The following is a 19,557-nucleotide window of genomic DNA, read 5'->3' as shown; positions in this document are numbered from 1 at the left end:
CCTCAGCCCAATTAAAGCCCTTAACCAATCAATTAATGGCCAGTTGTATTGCACCACAGATTTAGTGACACTCCACTTGCAGCCCCTTTCCAATTACTGCAAGTTGCAAATGATCTTTTCTTGAATGTATTACTCTTCAAAAACAGGCTGAGACTTATGTGGACCATAGTTGAACCAAAAAGTTGAATATTTTCAATTACTCTCGTTATTCAACTAATTAATGTTTCATCCTCATAATCAAATCTGTCTCCAAAAACTATAGACAAAATTATATTGGCCACAGCAGAGTTCATTTTCATAGTTGGATTAAACGGTTGGCCTGCAAAAGAAATTTTATTACAGTTGCATAGCTCTTCTGATAAGACCCTGAAGCTTGTTCCCTTGGCTGTTAAAGGAAAGCGGCCAGGAGGTAGCAGGCACTCAGAGTCGAAGAGTCAAAAAGATCTACTGTATGGAAACAGACCCTTCGGTCCAATTCATCCATCCCAACCAGATATTTTAAATTAATCTCGTCTCATTTGCCACCATTTGGCCCATATCCCTCTAAATGTGTCCTATGCATGAGCCCATCCTTTTAAATGTTGTAATTGTACCAGCCACCATCACTTCTGTGATTATTTAGTGTACATCTGCATTCATAAATAATGCACACAGAGAAAAGAAACAATGGTAATTCTGTTCATTTATCTTACACCAACTCAATTTAATAAACATTAATCCTTTTTACCAGAAAATTTGACTCCTTGATTATTTTGCCTTCAATGGGTTTTTTTCCCCATTCCAAAATCTCGTAATGTGCTGAGGGCAAATCTTTGCATTTGCTTCCATGACTCCCCGTGATCAAAAACAATACTTTAAATTAAATCCATCAGAAAGAAGCAAACATTGTGACTCTTGGAATATTCATTTTAACTGACGACATTCCTCAAAGAATCGAGGGCAGGACTAATTAACTAAATTATACACGGTGAAATGAGAAAGATTCATATTTGTATTGTTTCTAAAGTACATTTCAATAGGCAGCCTGTGGGCATCCTAAATGCTTCAGTCACTGAGTTACTTTTCAGGTGTTAGAGTATAGGAAGTGTGTTAACCAATTTATTCACAGCAAGCTTCTGCAAATTGTTTATTTTTCTGATGTTGATTGAGGGACAAATAGGGACATATGTAACATCGCAAGAGGAGTTAGCCATTCAGCCTCTTCAGCGTATTCCACCATTCAATGGGATCCTGGCTGATCTAGAGCCTAACTCCATTGCTTAACAGAGATTTACCTATTTCAGATTTAGAATTAACATCTGATCCAGCAACCACTCCCATTTGTAGAAGAGAGTTCCAAATACCTGCAATCATTTGTACTTCCTAAAGTTTCTCCTGAATGTTCTGGCCCTCTTTCTCAAACTATATCCTCTGGTTCTGGAATCCCCAAATAATGGTAATATGGATCAGATCAAACCTCCTCAAAATATTCTGAAAATAGTCTAGACTCTAACGTTTTCTTATTTTCAAGGTAAATGTAAGGTTTGGCCTACCAGATGCAATTTGATTGGTCAAACTATTGGATTTAAAGCAAAACACTATAGTTCATCCATTATAGTAAAAACGATGCAAAAGAAAGAAAGAATTAGAATAACTTAATTCATTTGAAAACTTAACAAAATAATACATACAGTAACTATTTCTAACTAACTGTTCCAATTATCACAGTTGGCAAAAGGCAGATTCAGAAAACAGATTGTCTTACATGTAGTTCTCAAATCCAACAAAAAAGAACAGCAAAAAACACAATTCTGAGAGAGAGAGAGAGACAGAGAGGGAACTCCAGCTTTCAGCTGTAGCAAAGAGAGATGTCACAGCTTTTTGCAACCCCAGTATCCTCTACGGGAAGCTAAAGATCACGGTTCTGTCCGAGTTTGAGCACATCCCTTCTGGCTGCTTCTTTTGTTCCAACTTTTAAAACTATCAAAGATCTCACAAGCTGTTCACCCCAGTGGTTCCGGTAGACGACTCACTACCTCTGCCTTAAAACCTCTCTCCAAAAACAACAGGGCAAAGTAACCTCTTAAATCCATAGAAAGCTATTGAAAGCTTTTTCATTTGAAATATCACAAAAATGTCAAGCATAAAGGATATTTGTATGCAACAGATGAAGTTGACAATTAATTTGAATATAAAGTTTAAGAAGCCTAGATATCACTACTGGAGATGGTAGGATCACATGTGTGTGGCATCCCTTGTCTACAAGTGCAGACCTATATTGATTTTACTGACAGAAACAAGTTATTTGGTCCAAATGGTCTGTGTAAGTTTTTCTGCTCTATACAAGTGTGCTCTCACCTTTCTTCATGTATCACAAGTCTCAGTTGACACTGGGTCGATTTTTAATTTTAAATTTGAGCTCAACAGGTTTCTTTTCACTAAAGTTCTTCAGGAACCCGAGGCAAAAGGGTGCTATTTCACAGACGAGTCAAAAAGTGTGGTGTTGGAAAAACACAGTAGGTTAGGCAGCATTCAGGGAGCAGAAGAATTGACGTTTCAGGCATGAATTGTTATGCCCGAAACGTTGACTCTCCTACTCCTCAGATGCTGCCTAACTGGCTGTGCTTTTCCAGCACCACACTTTTTGACTCTGACCTCACTTTCCCCTAAATCACAGATGAACCAGGGTCATAACAAGTTATGTTCCCAAACCTGCAATATAACCTTCGACAAACAACAAAAATATGTTATGAACATCTCTAATCAAATCATGGAAAATAGGATGCTGAACAAATTTACTAAACATCCCCATGTTCACATAATTAGGTCTAGAATAATGGCTATAATTTCTGGATATTGCACGATTAAAAATAACTATGTTTTAGAACTTACAGCAAATTAGTTACAATCTTATTTGATTAGTTATTTTTGTTTCTTTCCTCAAGTTCTTTAAAACATAATGCTTTAAAAAAACTAACCTATGCAAAACACTGAAACGTATTCATTATCTGAACAGGGACAGAATACAACCTGATTATAACTGATAAGTTTAACAACAGTGATGATGCAAATTACCGTGTGCTTTTGTAATTGCTTCAAATATTGGGATGTGTGCTCTTTCTCCAAATTCATCTGCATTGTTGATGAGAGCATCCTTCACTGCTTCATAACCGGTCAGCACCACTGCAGTTGTGGGTCCCAGCTTGATGCTAAATACCTCGCCATATTTCTCAGAAAAGGTTTACTTGACAAATTATTGCAATTTTTTCCACAACACAACCATTTGTTGTTCATTACACCAGTGACCTTTCAGACTGTTCCATGAACCACACATCAATCTCTCACTCAGCAGCACTCCCCAGCTCTCAGGATCTACACCGGACATTCACATCAGCTCCAGCTCACCCTCAGACAACTTTCAAAGGCATCAGCTTCAAATCCATTTCTCACATCCTCAACATGTCTTTAGCTTTATGCAGCTCTGTCAGTACATCACTCAAATACACTGTAAAACACTCTCACTAACATTCTGCTCACTCTCTCTACTATACCATTCATATACCTTACGCTAAATCTTGACTCAGTTGCCACACAAGAGGCTAGTAAGTAAGCTAAATCTCTAACTACACTAACCTTGCACTCCTGATGTTGGTCTCGGAAGCTACCCCTGTGATGGAAAGGAAGTTTTGAGACTGAATCACAATAAATCCTTTACCTTGTGGTTTAACAGGGAAGAATTAAGTGTATGAGGGAGAGGGCACAAATTTAAAGGATAAGGATGCAGGATGTTGCAGTCCAGTGTATGATCAGGCTTCAACACTGGAAGACATTTACTGGCCTAAAGGCAGTGAGTGTTTTTTCAGTTGATCGCTCCTATTCACCACACCAGTGACCTTTCAAACTGTTCACTGGGCCACACACCCAGTCTGCACACCACTGTACCACCTCTCACTTAGTGATTAAAAAAATACCAGGTTGCGAAAACCAAAGGGCAGAATCTGCTCACTTGTGAACGATGCTGGCATTGCTGAATCTGTTGAGAAAATGAGGCAAAATCAGCAAAAAGCAAATTCACAATGCAGAGAGAAACTAAAATTCCATTCTCCAAACATGGTGTGAACAGCAAGGCAACACTCACTAGTAACAAAAAAAGTGGTTTGTTGATATTCATTAACATACCTTTTATTTATTATGGGTGTTCTTGGCTGACCAACATTGATTACCCGTTCCCACTTGCCGTTGCAAAGGTTGTAGTGAACTGTCTCCTCGTTCTGCTGCAGTCCATGTGCTGTAGATAGACCCACTATATTCTCAGGGAGGGAAGGGACAGTGAAGGAACAGCGATAGTGGAGATCAGAGTTGAGAGTGTGGTGCTGGAAAAGCACAGCAGGCCAGGCAGCATTTGAGGAGCAGGAGAATGGACGTTTCGTGCAGAAGCCCTTCATCAGGAGTGAGGCTTACTCCTGTTGAAGGGCTTATGACCAAAACGTCGATTCTCCAGCTCCTCAGATGCTGCCTGACCTGCAGTACTTTTCTAGCACCACAGTCCAGTGTTAACATCAGCTTGGATCATAACAACATTAATGGTATGAAATTAAAAATCATGTTTGAGGTGTGCTCTACACTCAGTAATATAGCTGTACCTGGCTTTAACTTATTTACAACACAGAAGAAGAAGATGAAGGAACTGAGGGCATTCTGGCTAAGTTTGCAGATGATACAAAGATAGATTGAGGGACAGGTAACATTGAGGAGGCAGGAGGCTGCAGAAGGATCTGGACAGGTTAGGAGAGTGGGCAAAGAAGTGGCCGATAGAGTACAACATGGGCAAGTGTGAGGTCATGCACTTTGGTAGGAAGAATAGAGGCACAGACTATTCTCTAAAAGGGGAGAAAATTCAGAAGTCTGAAGTGCAAAGACACTTAAGAGTGCTGGTCCAGGATTCTCTCAAGGTAATCTTGCAGGTTGAATCCGTTGTTAATAAGGCAAATGCAATAATGGCATTTATTTTGAGAGGCATTGAAGTTAAAAGCAGTGATGTACATCTGAGGATCTATAAAACTCTGGTATGACCACATTTAGAGTATTGTGCACAGTTTTGGGCCCCCAGTCTCAGGAAGGATGTACTGGCCCTGGAGCGTGTTCAGATGAGATTGACGAGAATGGTCCCAGGAATGAAAAGCTTAACATATGAGGAACATTTGAAGACTGTGGGTTTACATTCAATGGAGTTTAGTAGGATGAGGGGAGATCTAATTTAAACATTCAGAATACTGAATAGCCTGTACAGAGTAGATGTTGGGAAGATGTTTCCATTGGTAGGAGAGACTAGGACTCAAGAGTCTAGCCTTAGAGTAAAGGGAAGACCTTTTAGAATGGAGATAAGGGGAAACATCTTCAGTCAGAGAGTGGCGAATCTATAGAATTCACTGCCACAGAATATATTTAAGACTGAGATAGATAGAGTTTGAGTATCAAGAGAATCAAGGGTTACGGGAAGGAAATGGGAGAATGGGTTTGAGAAACCTATCAGCCATCATTGAATGGTAGAGCAGACTCGATGGGCTGAATGGACTAATTTCTGCTCCTATGTCTTATGATTTTATGGTCTTATTTCATTTATCGCATCTGCTGCTCGAGATTCCATTGCATGACGTTTGAATTTTTTTAAAGAGAAAATCCTGCCTAATCTAGTGAAAGCATTTGCATTGGTTGTAATGGGAAAATCTGATTCACTCAATGTTTCATTAAAATTGTACCCTTCAGGCATGTAACAGCAATGTTAAGCCAGGACTTAGTGTCCACCATATCCCAAAATGAAAGACTATCCTGGGCTGTGCTTGCCAGCATTTTATTGTCCATCCCTTGTTGCCCTTGAGAAGAAGGTGGTGAGCTGCCTTTTTGACCTGCTGCAGGCCACATGCTGTAGGTTGATCCACAATTTCATTCGGAAGGGAATTCCAGGATTTTGATCCAATGGCAGTGAAGGAACGGCGACAGGTTTCCAAGTTAGGATGGTAAATGGAATGGAGGGAAACTTGCAAGTGCTGGTGTTCCCGCGTACTGGAGTCAAATATACAGAAAGGAATGGAACTAATCAAAGTGCCGTGCAAGGCAGTGAAACCTTCATTCAACATAGTAAGTAGTAGGAGATAGACAAATTTTAAATTCGTCATGGGCTGAAGGGTATGGCAAGCCAGCAGGAAAATGGAGTTGAAGTCGAGATGAGATCAACTACAGTTGTCTAAAATGGTAGAGCAGGTTCCAGGGCCTGAATTACCTACTCCTACTCCTAGTTCTGATGAAATTAAGGATTCCCCCTCTAGATAATTGAAAGGGAATCTAAGCTCCAAATATTTGAAGTGAATTCTTTGTCTGAGGTGCTCTTGTTGGTGCAATTGTCCATTTGCACCTTGGCTGATCTGTTAAGATTTTCTGCAGCATTTCATCGAGACTGTGTTTTTATTTCAGTAGCAGCAATTCCTGCACATACACTGATGGTGTTAATTGCAGTGAGTATCTGTTTTTATGATTTGCAACTAGATGTGGATTTTTGATTAAATTTTGAGGTGCAGACTGAAACCAGGTAAAGGGGAATAAATTAAAACTATCAGATAACTGCTCCCCCAAAATGTTCAGTTCATTTTCAGTCATTATGACTAAAATTTAGTAAACTTTGCACGGTCAAGAAGGAGAGGACACATCCCAAGTAAGACACAGGCAAAGTGAGCGTCCAGTTTGGGGAGATTTGAGGCAGCATGGGAACTTGGTGCAGGAGGAAAGTGGTGCTTTTCGCTTGCCCTTTTTGGCTCATAGCTTGTAAGGTTTCTGTCGACAGGATAAATTGAAGCTGATAATGTGTTGCTGGAAAAGCGCAGCAGGTCAGGCAGCATCCAAGGAGCGGGAGAATCGACGTTTTGGGCATGAGCCCTTCTTCAGGAATCATCAGGATAAATTGAAGCCCAAGGTCAGGGCTCAGCACAAAAGAGTGACATCACACATAAACTGTAAGTTCATTGGTTGGTGAGAGCTACCAATTTGACTATCCATTATGTGTTACTTTCAGATTGAAAGTAAAAATGGGAAATATTTACAGGCTACTAAAATATCAATAGGAAACTGTTAAAAATCAAATTAAAATTAAATAAATAAAGCATATATGCAGGTCCAGGCAAGTGTTGTCCCTGCATGATGTGGCAGCTGGTGGACCCCATTGTAGTTCATTGCGGCCACACCTGCAGGAAGTTTTGGTTTCTTGAGGAACTCTGGCCCAGAGTTGGTGGTCTAGAATCTGAGCTTTGAGCACTGTGACACATAAGCAAAGTTGCTGGAGGGATCCAAGAGATAGCACTGAAGGAGCCTCAGCCCTTGAGTTTCTTTAACAGGGTTGAGATTCTTGTTCCCTAAATGGATGTGGAATGTTCAGTAGAGAGGATTAGCAAACTGACTATGGCACCATGATGCAGAGACAAAAAAAAACTGCAGATGCTGGAATCCAAAGTAGACAGGCAGGAGACTGGAAGAATGCTGCAAGCCAGGCAACTCCAGGAGGTGCAGAAGTCGACGTTTCGGGTACAAAGTTAAACATCACACAACACCAGGTCATAGTCGAACAGGTTTATTTGGAAGCATTAGCTTTCGGAGCACTGCTCCTTCATCAGGTGGTTGTGGAGAATAAGGTCGTAAGACACAGAATTTATAGCAAAAGTTTACAATGTGATGTAACTGAAATTATATATTGAAAAAGACCTGGATTGTTTGTTAAGTCTCTCATCTTTTGGAATGAACATGTTGGTTTTAGTTCTTTCATATGTAAATCGCAGACTTTTTTAAAAGTTACATTCTCAAGTGAACTTTAACAATTGGTGTCATGCCAGCCAGATAATGCATTGAAGATGTGAGCTACTCTGTGTGAGACTGTCTGTGCCACAATGGTCAGACTGATTCTAATCTAAAAAATGGATTTACGGAATCTTACATGGATTCATGCAGTTTTTGAGCAAAATAAAATGTAATGCTGCAAGTAAAATTCACCCCACAAACTTATATGTGTGTTTATATGCACATAGGTATGAGTATGGGGGGATGGAGGTTATGGGTGTCTGTGAGAGAGTGCGTGTATATGTGCGAGTGTGAGTGTAAAGGGGTATAAGTCTGTGAGAGGGTGCATGTGTGCATGTGAGAGTGGGAGTGTATATGTGAGTGTATGAGAGAGAGCTTGTGTATGCGTGAGTGTATGGGTCTGGAGGAGTGTGTGTGTGTAGGAGTGTGTGTGTAGGAGTGTCTGTAGGAGTGTGTGTGTAGGAGTGTCTGTGTGTGTGTGTATACAGTGCAGTGGGTTTTGGGTGTAACCCTTCTTCAGGACTGGTGTTTGGTCTAAGCAGAGCTGTAGATAGAGGGGGTGGCGGGTGGTGTGGGGAGGGTAGGGTGGTGAAGTGGGGATAGGTGAAGATGGGTAGGGGGTATGGTCTGGTTGGTCAATGGAGGAATGAATCTGGTTGATGGCAGGGAGGAGTGGAAGGGAGGGGGAGGGACTGGGAAGGGAGTCAGGGCTTGGGAATGGAGGGTATTTGCCTCAAAGGTGGGTCCAAATTTGGAGGTTTAAATTGTACTGTCGGCCATGAGGGTTTAGATGGATATGAAGGCAGCAGCTGAGGAATGTCAAGTGGCTGTAGTAGAGAGTCTGTTTCATCATGTGGTCAAAGAGCTGGAGGGCTGAGGAGGTCACGGCGTGTGGCAGTGAGAAAGGGACTCATTGAGTACACACCTAAGGGAGGCACGGAATGTCTTCAAAATGCCAACCTTTGAAAAGACTTCACAGTGGAACAAACTTGATTAGAGACAAAAAAACTGCAGATGCTAGAATCCAAAGTAGACAGGCGGGAGGCTGGAAGAAAACAGCAAGTCAGGAGGTGGAGAAGTCGATCTTTCGGTTGTAACTCTTCTTCAGGACTGGGGGTGGTTGTAGAGGAGTGGCAGGAGGCTGCCTGTTTACTTTAGATTCCAGTTTTAGCAGGTTATTTGTCTCTAACCAAGACCTGATTCCAGTATACCCATTGTTTCCAGTTTTTCCAGGACACCTTTGTGAGAAACAAAGCCCACTCACTTCAATAATTTCAGTCCGAGACAAGATCTGAATCAGTAGTGCCATTTATTTTACACTTGCAAGTGGGTGTGATGTCCCTTTCTCAAGGCAAGGGACATACACACACTAAATTCAATTCATACATAACATTTATATGATTTGATGTCTATTGTTTTACACTGCTCCCTCCCCTGCTTACATCGTCCACTTCCCTAAGACCGGCCCCCATTACCCCTGTTTGCCTCTTGCCTTATCCGGCCTTGTCTGTGATAAAATGCTTATTTCTGGTCTCACAAGGCTGTTTGACCTTACCCTGTTATAGGTCATTGTTAGGCATATCCCTTCTTCATCATTATCTACCCCCTTCATCTGTGTCTTTCCCGAGGCCGTTCTGATCCCTATGACCCTTTTAATTGGGGTTTGTTCCTGTGTTTTTGTAAAAGTGGGAAGCACATGTTTATATCTACTGTTTGTACAGGCGTATCTAGCTTAACTTCATCCCCTCACAACATCTTATCTACTTGCCCATAATGTCTACCTTCTGACATAGAGTTTTAGCTAATACAAAAACAATTATATATTTCCTCCACATTGTTTCCATTCTTGTTGACTCAGCTCTTGGCTAAAACAATTACACACTGGTGTGAGTTCACCTCCTTTGTAAGATGGAATTGCATAATTGCAGAAGTAACATTAATCCACCATATCCCACACCTTGATGCCGCACTCGGTCGAATGCGGCCTTGATGTTAAGGGCTCTTGCTCTCAACTCTCCTCTGAAATTCAGTTGTTTCATTCATATTTGAACCAAGGCTGTAAGAGGTCAGGAGACGAGTGGGCCAGGTGGAACCCAAACTGGGCATTGCTGAGTAGGTGCTGCCTGATAGCACTGTTGATTACACCTTCCATCACTTTACTAATGATTGAGAGTACACTGACGGGGCGGTAATTGGCCAGATTGGATTTGTCCTGCTTTTTATGTACAGGACATACCTGGGCAATTTTTCAGTGTTGAGTGGATGCCAATATTTTAACTTAAGATATAAGATAATCAAAGGGTTGGATATAAGATAATCAGAGGATTAGATAGGGTAGAAAGTGAGAGCCTTTTTCCTCAGAGGATGATGGCTAGCACGAGGAGAAATAGCACTGATGTCAGAGGTAGCTTCTTTACTCAGAGAGTAGTTGGGGTATGGAACACACTGCCTGCAACAGCAGTAGACTCACCAACTTTAAGGGCATTGGATAAACATATGGATGAAAATGGAATAATGTAGGATAGATAGGCTTTAGATTGGTTCCACAAATTGGCACAACATGGAGGACCAAACAGCCTGTACTGCACAGTAATGTTCTATGTTCTAACAGTACTGGAAGAGCTCGGCTAGGGGAGTGGCAAATTTTGGAGCACAACTTATCAGTACTATTGCTAGAATGATGTCAGAGCCTGTAATCTTTGCAGTATCCCGTGCCTTCATTTCTTGATATCACGTGGAGTCAATCATTTTGGCTGAAGGGCTGGTATCTGTGATGCTGGGGACCACTGGAGGAGGCCGAGATGGATCATCCACTCGACACTTCTGGCTTAAGATTGCTGCAAATGCTCCAGCCTTATCGTTTGCACTGAAACGCTGGACTTTTCCATTAGTGAGGATGGGAATATTTGTGGAGCCTCCTCCTCCTCCAACGAGTTCTTTAATTGTCCTCCACCATTAAAGTTTTCACAACCAAAAATAGAGGAGAGTGTATAGAAAGGGATGGGAATGTCAATTCAGCCACACCAGACAAGGAAACAATTAGGACAAGGGTTGGGGAGGGGGGGGTGGCAATCAAAGCAGAACTGAGGATGTCATACTTAAATGCACACAGTATACGAAACAAGGGGAATGAGCTCATAGTGCAGATTGAAATTGGCAGGTACAATTTTGTAGGTGTCACAGACATGCCTACAAATGCATCAGGCTGGGAGCTAAACATGCAAGGATACCAATCCTATCGAAATGTCAGAGGTGAGGTTGCCTTCTTAGTAAGGATTGATATTAAGTTAATAGCAAGAACTGATTAAGTCTTGGAAGGCATAGAATGTGTGGTAGAATTGAGAAACCACAAAGGAAGAAGACTCTAATGGGAGGTAAGTATAGGCCTCCTAGCAAGAGTCAGGATGTGGGGTATAATAGATAATAGACAATAGGTGCAGGAGTAGGCCATTCAGCCCTTCTAGCCTGCACCACCATTCAATATGATCATGGCTTATCATTCCTAATCAGTATCCTCTTCCTGCCTGATCTCCATAACCCTTGATTCCACTATCTTTGAGAGTTCTATCCAACTCTTTCTTAAATTAATCCAGAGACTGGGCCTCCACTGCCCTCTGGGGCAGAGCATTCCACACAGCCACCACTCTCTGGGTGAAGAAGTTTCTCCTCATCTCTGTCCTAAATGGTCTACCCTGTATTTTTAAGCTGTGTCCTCTGGTTCGGCACTCACCCATCAGCGGAAACATGTTTCCTGCTGCCAGAGTGTCCAATCCTTTCATAATCTTATATGTCTCAATCAGATCTCCTCTCAGTCTTCTAAACTCAAGGGTATACAAGCCCAGTTGCTCCAGTCTTTCAGTGTAAGGTAATCCCGCTATTTCAGGAATTGACCTCGTGAACCTACGCTGCACTCCCTCAATAGCCAGAATGTCTTTCCTCAAATTCGGAGACCAGAACTGCACACAGTACTCCAGGTGTGGTCTCACCAGGGCCCTGTACAGCTGCAGAAGCACCTTTTTGCTTCTATACTCAATTCTTCTTGTTATGAAGGCTACATGCTATTAGCCTTCTTCACTACCTGCTGTAGCTGCATGCTTGCCTTCATTGACTGGTGTACAAGAACACCCAGATCTCTCTGTACTGCTCCTTTACCTAAATTGATTCCATTAAAGTAGTAATCTGCCTTCCTGTTCTTGCCACCAAAGTGGATAACCATACATTTATCCACATTAAACTGCATCTGCCATGCATCTGACCACTCACCTAACTTGTCCAGGTCACCCTGTAATCTCCTAACATCCTCATCACATTTCACCCTGCCACCCAGCTTTGTATCATCAGCAAATTTGCTAATGTTATTGCTGATACCATCTTCTATATCATTAACATATATTGTAAAAAGCTGCGGTCCCAGCATGGATCCCTGCGGTACCCCACTGATCACTGCCTGCCATTCCATTTATCACTACTCTTTGTTTCCTATCAGCCAACCAACTTTCAATCCAAGTTAGTACTTTGCCCCCAATACCATGCGCCCTAATTTTACTCACTAACCTCCTATGTGGGACTTTATCAAAAGCTTTCTGAAAGTCCAGGTACACTACATCTACTGGATCTCCCTTGTCCATCTTCAGAGTTACATCCTCAAAAAATTCAAGAAGATTAGTTAAGCATGATTTCCCCTTCATAAATCCATGCTGACTCTGACCTATCCTGTTACTACTATCCAGATATGCTGTAATTTCGTCCTTTATAATAGACTCCAGCATCTTTCCCACCACTGAGGTCAGACTAACTGGTCTATAATTTCCTGCTTTCTCTCTCCCACCTTTCTTGAAAAGTGGTATAATATTAGCCACCCTCCAATCCTCAGGAACCGATCCTGAATCTATCAAACTCTGCAAAATAATCACCAACGCATCCACGATTTTCCGAGCCACCTCCTTCAGTACCCTGGGATGTAGACCATCAGGCCCCGGGGACTTATCAACCTTCAGACCTAACAGTCTCTCCAACACCAAATCCTGGCAAATATAAATTCCCTTAAGTTCAGGTCCTTCAGCCACTGTTACCTCAGGGAGATTGCTTGTGTCTTCCCCAGTGAACACAGATCTGAAGTCCCCATTTAATTCTTCTGACATTTCTTTGTTCCCCATAATATATTCCCCTGTTTCTGTCTTCAAGGGCCCAATTTTAGTCCTAACCATTTATTTGCCTTGCACATACCTAAAAAAGCTTTTACTATTCTCCTTTATATTATTGGCCAGTTTACCTTCGTACCTCATTTTTCCTCTGCGTATTTCCTTCTTAGTAAGCCTCTGTTGCTCTTTAAAAGCTTCCCAGTTCTCCATTTTCCCACTTACCTTTGCTATGTTATACTTTTTCTCTTTTAACTTTATATGTTTCTTAACTTCCCTTGTCAGCCACGGCTGCCCATGCCTCCTCCTGGGATCTTTCTTCCTTTTAGGAATGAACTGATCCTGCAACTTCTGCATTATACTCCGAAATATCCGCCATTGTTCCTCCACAGTCCTCCCTGCTAAGGTATTGCACCATTTAACTTTGGCCAGCTCCTCCCTCATAATTCCATAGTTCCCTTTATTCAACAGAAGTACTGTCACTTCCGACTGTACCCTCTCCCTCTCAAATTGCAGATTGAAGCTTAATGTATTATGGTCACTACTTCCCAATGGCTCCTTCACTTCGAGGTCTCTGACCAATTCTGGTTCGTTACACAATACCAGATCCAGAATTGCCTTCTCCCTGGTCAGCTCCAGCACCAGCTGTTCTAAGAATCCATCTCGGAGGCACTCCACAAAGTCTCTTTCTTGAGTTCCAATACCATCCTGATTCTCTCAGTCTACCTGCATGTTAAAATCCCCCATAACAACTGTCGTAACATCTTTGCGACAGGCCAATTTCAGCTCCTGATTCAACTTACATCCGACATCCAGACTACTGTTTAGGGGCCTGTAGATGACTCCCAAGAGGGTCTTTTTACCCTTAGTATTTCGCAGCCTGATCCACACTGACTCTACATCCCCTGACGCTAGGTCCCCCAGCACAAGAGACTGAATATCCTCCCTTACCAACAAGGCCACCCCACCCCCTCTGCCCGTCAGTCTGTCCTTACGATAGCACGTGTAGCCTTGAATATTCATTTTCCAGGCCCTGTCCACTTGAAGCCACGTCTCAGTTATCCCCACAATATCGTATCTGCCAATTTCCAAAAGAGCCTCAAGCTCATCCATCTTATGTCTAATGCTTCGTGCATTCATGTATAGTATTTTTAATTTGTTACTGCTCTCACCCTTCCCATCAACCCCTATTTCACTCAACCTTACAGCATCATCCCTTTCCGAGTTTTCTGCCTCATTGATACAGTTGTCTTTCTTGACTTCCCTTGTTCTAACTTTCCCTCCAATTTCCTTCTTAAACATTCAGTTTGTCCCCCCCCCCCCAACTTAGTTTAAATGTAGCTGTGTTGCAGTGGCAAACCTGCCTGCCAGAATGCTGGTCCCTAACCTATTAAGGTGCAAACCGTCTCTCTTGTAGAATTTATGCTTACCACAAAATATACCCCAGTGATCCAAGAATTTAAATCCTTGCTTCCTGCACCAGTTCCCCAACCACACGTTCAAGTCCATTATCTCCCTGTTTCTGGCCACACCAGCCCGAGGAACTGGAAGCAAACCGGAGATAACCACCGTGGACGTCCTGCTTTTCAGCCTTCTTCCTAGTTCTCCGAAGTCCCACTGTAGTATGTTCCTCCTCTTCTTCCCGACATCATTTGTGCCGACATGTACCACCACCTCTGGCTCTTCACCCTCATCCTTGAGGATTTCCTGCACTCTGTCCATGATTTCTTTCACCCTGACACCAGGAAGACATCACACCATCCTTAAATCCCGTCTACTGCCACAAAAACCCCGGTCAGTTCCTCTCACTATGGAGTCCCCTATTACCACGGCTCTGTGCGATGTCCGACTCTTCTGCTCTGCCTCTGTGCCAACTTTTGATTGACAGACCTGGCCACCTTGCGAACTGGCAGTGTCATCAGTCTCCAGTGTTTCCAAAAACTTCAACTTGTTCCTGACAGGGACTTCTCCCGGGGTCCCTTGCACCTGTCTCCTCTCTGCCTTCCTCATCGTCTGCTCTCTTCTGGCATGATTGGTGTAATAACCTCGCTGAAGGTCTTGTCCAGAAAGATCTCATTCTCTCAGATGAGCCTAAGGTCCTCGAGTTCTTTCGTCAGTGCTGCAAGATGCTCAGTCAATAGCTGAATGTGCACACACTTTCCACACATATACGAGCCAGACGCACCAGAGTCGTTGACCTCCCACATCAAGCACGTAGCGCACTGAACCAGCTGGGCAGTCATGTCTTCACCCTCTTCAACTGTGGCGTAATCACTTCACTCAACCTCCTTGTCAAAGACTCTTGAGCTGAAGCCTCACTCTTCAATCCAAACTTCCTTAGACCCTCTTTTTGTAGCAAGTCTGTGGACTCTTAATTTAGGTTAGGGGAGGAGGGAGGGAGGGAGACCCTACTTTGTAGGACCTGGGGTTTAGAACACACCCCACTCTAATAGCAATCACTTACCTTCCCGACCGGCTTTGCGCTCCGCCTGAACTTCCGCCCAGCCCCCACCGCTCTCTGCTGCGAAAAAGTATGTAAGAAGGGAACGACTGCAATAATTATGGGGGACTTCAATATGCAGATGGCCTAGAAAAATCAATTGTAAGCAGGTCTCCAAAAGAGAATTTGCAGAATGTGTATGAGATGGTTTTCGGAGCAGCTTGTGGTAAAGCTGATCAGGGAACAGGCAATTCTGGATTAGGTGGTATGTAATGAGACAGACTTAATTAGGGAGCGAAAGGTGAAGGAACTCCCTTGGGGGGTCAATGACCATAATATGATAGAATTCATCCCATAGTTTGAAAGAGAGAAGCTGGAATCAGATGTATTGGTATCACAATTAAGTAAAGTCTGCAAGGAAGATTGACGGAGGAGCTGGCCAGAGTTGATTGGAAGGGGAGCATGGAGGGAAAGTGATGGAGCACCAATGGGAGGAGGGTAAATTTGGGAAGCTCAGAAGAAATTAATCCAAGGAAGAAGAAACAAACTAAGGGGAGGTCGAGGAAGCTATGTCTGACAAGGGAAATCAGGGACAGCATAAAGGTGAAAGGAAAGGCATACAATCTGGTGAAGATTATTGGGAAGCTAGAGGACTCACAAACATTTAAAAGCCAGCAGAGGATAACTAAAAAAGCAATACTAGGAAGAAAATTGGACTAGATTAACTTAGGATATCTGGACGGCATTAACAAGTTGGACTGAAGGATCTGTTTCCATGGCATATGGTTCTATGACAATGACTCCAAGATGAAATATGAGTGTAAGCTGACTAGTAATATAAAAGAAGATTGCAAAAATACTTTTAGATATATAAAAGCTAAGAGAGATGTAAGAATGGACATTGGACCCACTGTAAGACGATACTGGAGTAGTCATATTGGGTAAAGAAATGGCGGACAAACTGAATAGGTCTGAATATCAGTTTTCAAAGTGGAAGACACCAGCAGCATATCAGAACTTCAAGGGAATCAGGTGCAGAGTTGAGTGTATGGGCCATGAATAAGGAGAGCATGCTGGGAAGCTGAAAGGTCGGAAGGTGCATAATTCACTCAGAGAAAATGGAAATACCTCAGAGTTCTGAAGGATATATCTGAGGAGATTGTAGAAGCATTGTTGGTGATCTTTCAAGGATTACTGAGGTCAGGGAGAGTCCCAGAGGATTGGAAAATGGAACCATAACATCCCTATTTAAGAAGGGAGGGAGGCAGAAGACAGGAAACTATAGGTATGTTAGCCTGATCTCAGTTGTAGGTAAGATCTTAGAGTCCATAATTAAAGCATGAGATTGCAGAGTATTTAAAATGTGTGGTAAAATAGAGCTGAGTCAGCATGGCTTCGTCAAGAGGAGGTTATGCCTGGAGGGCAAACAGTAAACAATGATCCCAGAGATGAAGGGCTTGTCATATAAGGGCTCTGTGTCTATATTCAATGTAGTTTAGAAGGTTAAGGATGTATCTAACTGAAACTTACGGAATACTGAGAGGGCTGGATTGAATGCACATGAAACAGCTGTTTCCACAAGTAAGGATGACTAAAACCTATGGACACTGATTCAGAGTGAAAGGATGACATTTCGAACTGAGTTGATAAAGAATTTCTTCAGTCAAAGGGTGGTGAATCTGTGGAATTCGTTGTGACAGAAGGCTGTGGAGGCCATGTCATTGAATGCATTTAAGACAGATGTAGATTAGTACAGGTAGACAACCCATTATCCAAAATCTGAAAACTCCAAAATCCGAAGGTCTTTTCATGAAGTATTTTTTTCATTAACAAGATTGTTTGGCGTGCAAACAGTTAACCCAACTCCACACCCACTCGATGCATGTCACTCAGATGCGATGTGTGTGGGCATGGCCTCGCACTGGCAGGCCTCAATTCTGTTTCAGGGCCTGTCTTACTCACAGTGTGTCTGCTGCTTGGTACATTTTTAAAGAATTTCACCATCAAACTGTCACTTATTCTGAAATTCAAACAATTCTGAATTCCACAAACCAGCTGGTCCAGAGCATTTCGGATAAAGGACTATGCACCTGTTTTGGGATCAAAGATTACAGGGAGAAGGCAGGAGAATTGGGTTGAGAAACATATCAGCCATGATTGAATGGCAGAGCAGATTATGTGGATGAATTGGCCTAAATCTGCTCCCATGTCTTATGGTCTTATTCTCATCAAAATATTTTGATGTCTTGCTTTTTAATAGGGCACTTTGCAGATGCTATCTAAGGGTTTATGCAATTTTCAAAAAAATGCAATAATCTTTGGTGAATGATTAAGTTATGTATAACAAATGATGAGTTTGTTTTAATGTCAAGCTCAAGATCCTGGGTGAACACATCCCCATATGAGCTGATAGGGATGTGACAGTGAAGGTGGCGAGATTGGGAGTTAATCCAGTGGGTTATAATTGGAAGGTACCCATCACATCAGAAATTAGGATCCCAGAGGGAAGGCACATGCTTGACATGCCCACCTCGCTGCTATGTCAAGGAGTGAATGAACAATGAACAACCCCGCAAGGACTTTCAGACATCAGTCCAATGATTAACTGTGTTCATAACAAATGAATACAGGGCTGTGCCCGATCAGAATTCCCATTTTCTACATCTGTGATGCATTGCAAATTCTGCACATTTATCCTCAATAGTAATGCAGAATTCTGCAGAATCAGCACTGATGCTCCTTCCACCATCCAGATAAACATCCAGGTAGGATGTACATGTCTCAGCAGCTCGAACAGAACGGTGTCTTGTGCCTTTCCAGTCTGCAGCAGATGTTAGTCGAATCCATCAACACGAGATTCCTTTCATAGAGTCCATTGTTTAAGAGACATTGAGCTGCAGTATGACTGGCCACAATGTTCATGTTTTCAGATTTTTCTCTAAAATCATCGTTGGTAATTTTTGCTCCTGCATCAGTTAGAAACCTAGCAGCTGACCCCAGGTTTGAGATCATGGTTGACTTCGCTAACCATCAGCAGCAGTTTACTTTTAAGCTGTTTCCAACAATTCATTCCTGTCTAACATACATTTCTTCAGTCAAAAAGCAATCTAGTTGAAATAGGGAGTTGGTTTGTGTAAACCATTTGCTGAAGGTATGCTTTGCAATTTTGATAACTGTTGGCAGTTTTTCAGCTCCAACATCAGAAGATTCTCATAATGGTGCAAATACAATAGGAGATCGAAATCTTCTCATGCCTCCTGGTGCTTGGCTGAGCTGTTCCATTGTCCTTTCAGGACAAGTATTAATTTCAAACTGTCTTTTGTTCAATCCACATCAGTTTAATGAAATGTGCTAAAGTCATGTTCATCTGGCAATTCCAGTACCATTTTAAAAATCAGAGCTTTTGGTGCCTTTTTAAAATAATTTCAATACATGGAGATTTCAGGAAATAGGAGATTGACAGGAAGGTCCTGTTAAATTAGCCTATGGAATTAAGAGATCAACAATCCATATTGTTATGGTCCCACTTGATGTTAATATTGAAAACGTCAGATCCGAGAGTAAAACCTGCCTTGATAGGTCGTAAGTTTTATTTTTGCAGTTCGGTTACTGTGAAGATATTCTCACAAGGATGCTGATGTATGTTTAACAAAAGAAGATTGTTTTATTATTTTAATTTGTGTAATAAACGTAAGTGATAAGATCCTTCAGGTCATATTCATAAACAGCAAAACAATTCCACCCTTTTTACAAGCAATATATTTTATAAACAATCAATCCCAGGAAAGTAACACTCCTTCCTTCATATTAAAGTTTCTGACTCATCTAACAAGGTCAAAAGCATTTGCTTTTGGTCACTTTATATTCATTGACCAGAAGTGATTCTTTCCATTTCTCCAAGTGACACAAAGACAATTTCACTCACTGATCTTTCTTCAGCAATTTCTCAGAAAAGCTCAGGGTTTTTTCACAACTGTTCCAAACGCAACTTAATAAAAACTTTAGCAACTGTCTCAGAACATAGTTTCTTTAGCTTAAATCACACTGGCTCAAAGGTAGAAGACAGAGGGTGGTGGTGGAGGGTTGTTTTTCAGACTGGAGGCCTGTGACCAGTGGAGTGCCACAGGATCTGTGCTGGGCCCTCTACTTTTTGTCATT

The 19,557-nt window shown here is 42.1% G+C and overlaps 1 pseudogene; it reads right to left on the bottom strand.

Moving 5' to 3' along the window:
* Positions 1-209: 209 nt before the first annotated feature.
* LOC140464803 (cytochrome P450 2K3-like) overlaps positions 210-19,557 on the bottom strand; it is a 44,355-nt pseudogene continuing 25,007 nt past the window's right edge.

The sequence above is a fragment of the Chiloscyllium punctatum genome, chromosome 40 (assembly GCF_047496795.1).
Source record: "Chiloscyllium punctatum isolate Juve2018m chromosome 40, sChiPun1.3, whole genome shotgun sequence".
Lineage (NCBI taxonomy): Eukaryota > Metazoa > Chordata > Chondrichthyes > Orectolobiformes > Hemiscylliidae > Chiloscyllium > Chiloscyllium punctatum.
This window is presented reverse-complemented; position numbering and strand designations above follow the sequence as displayed.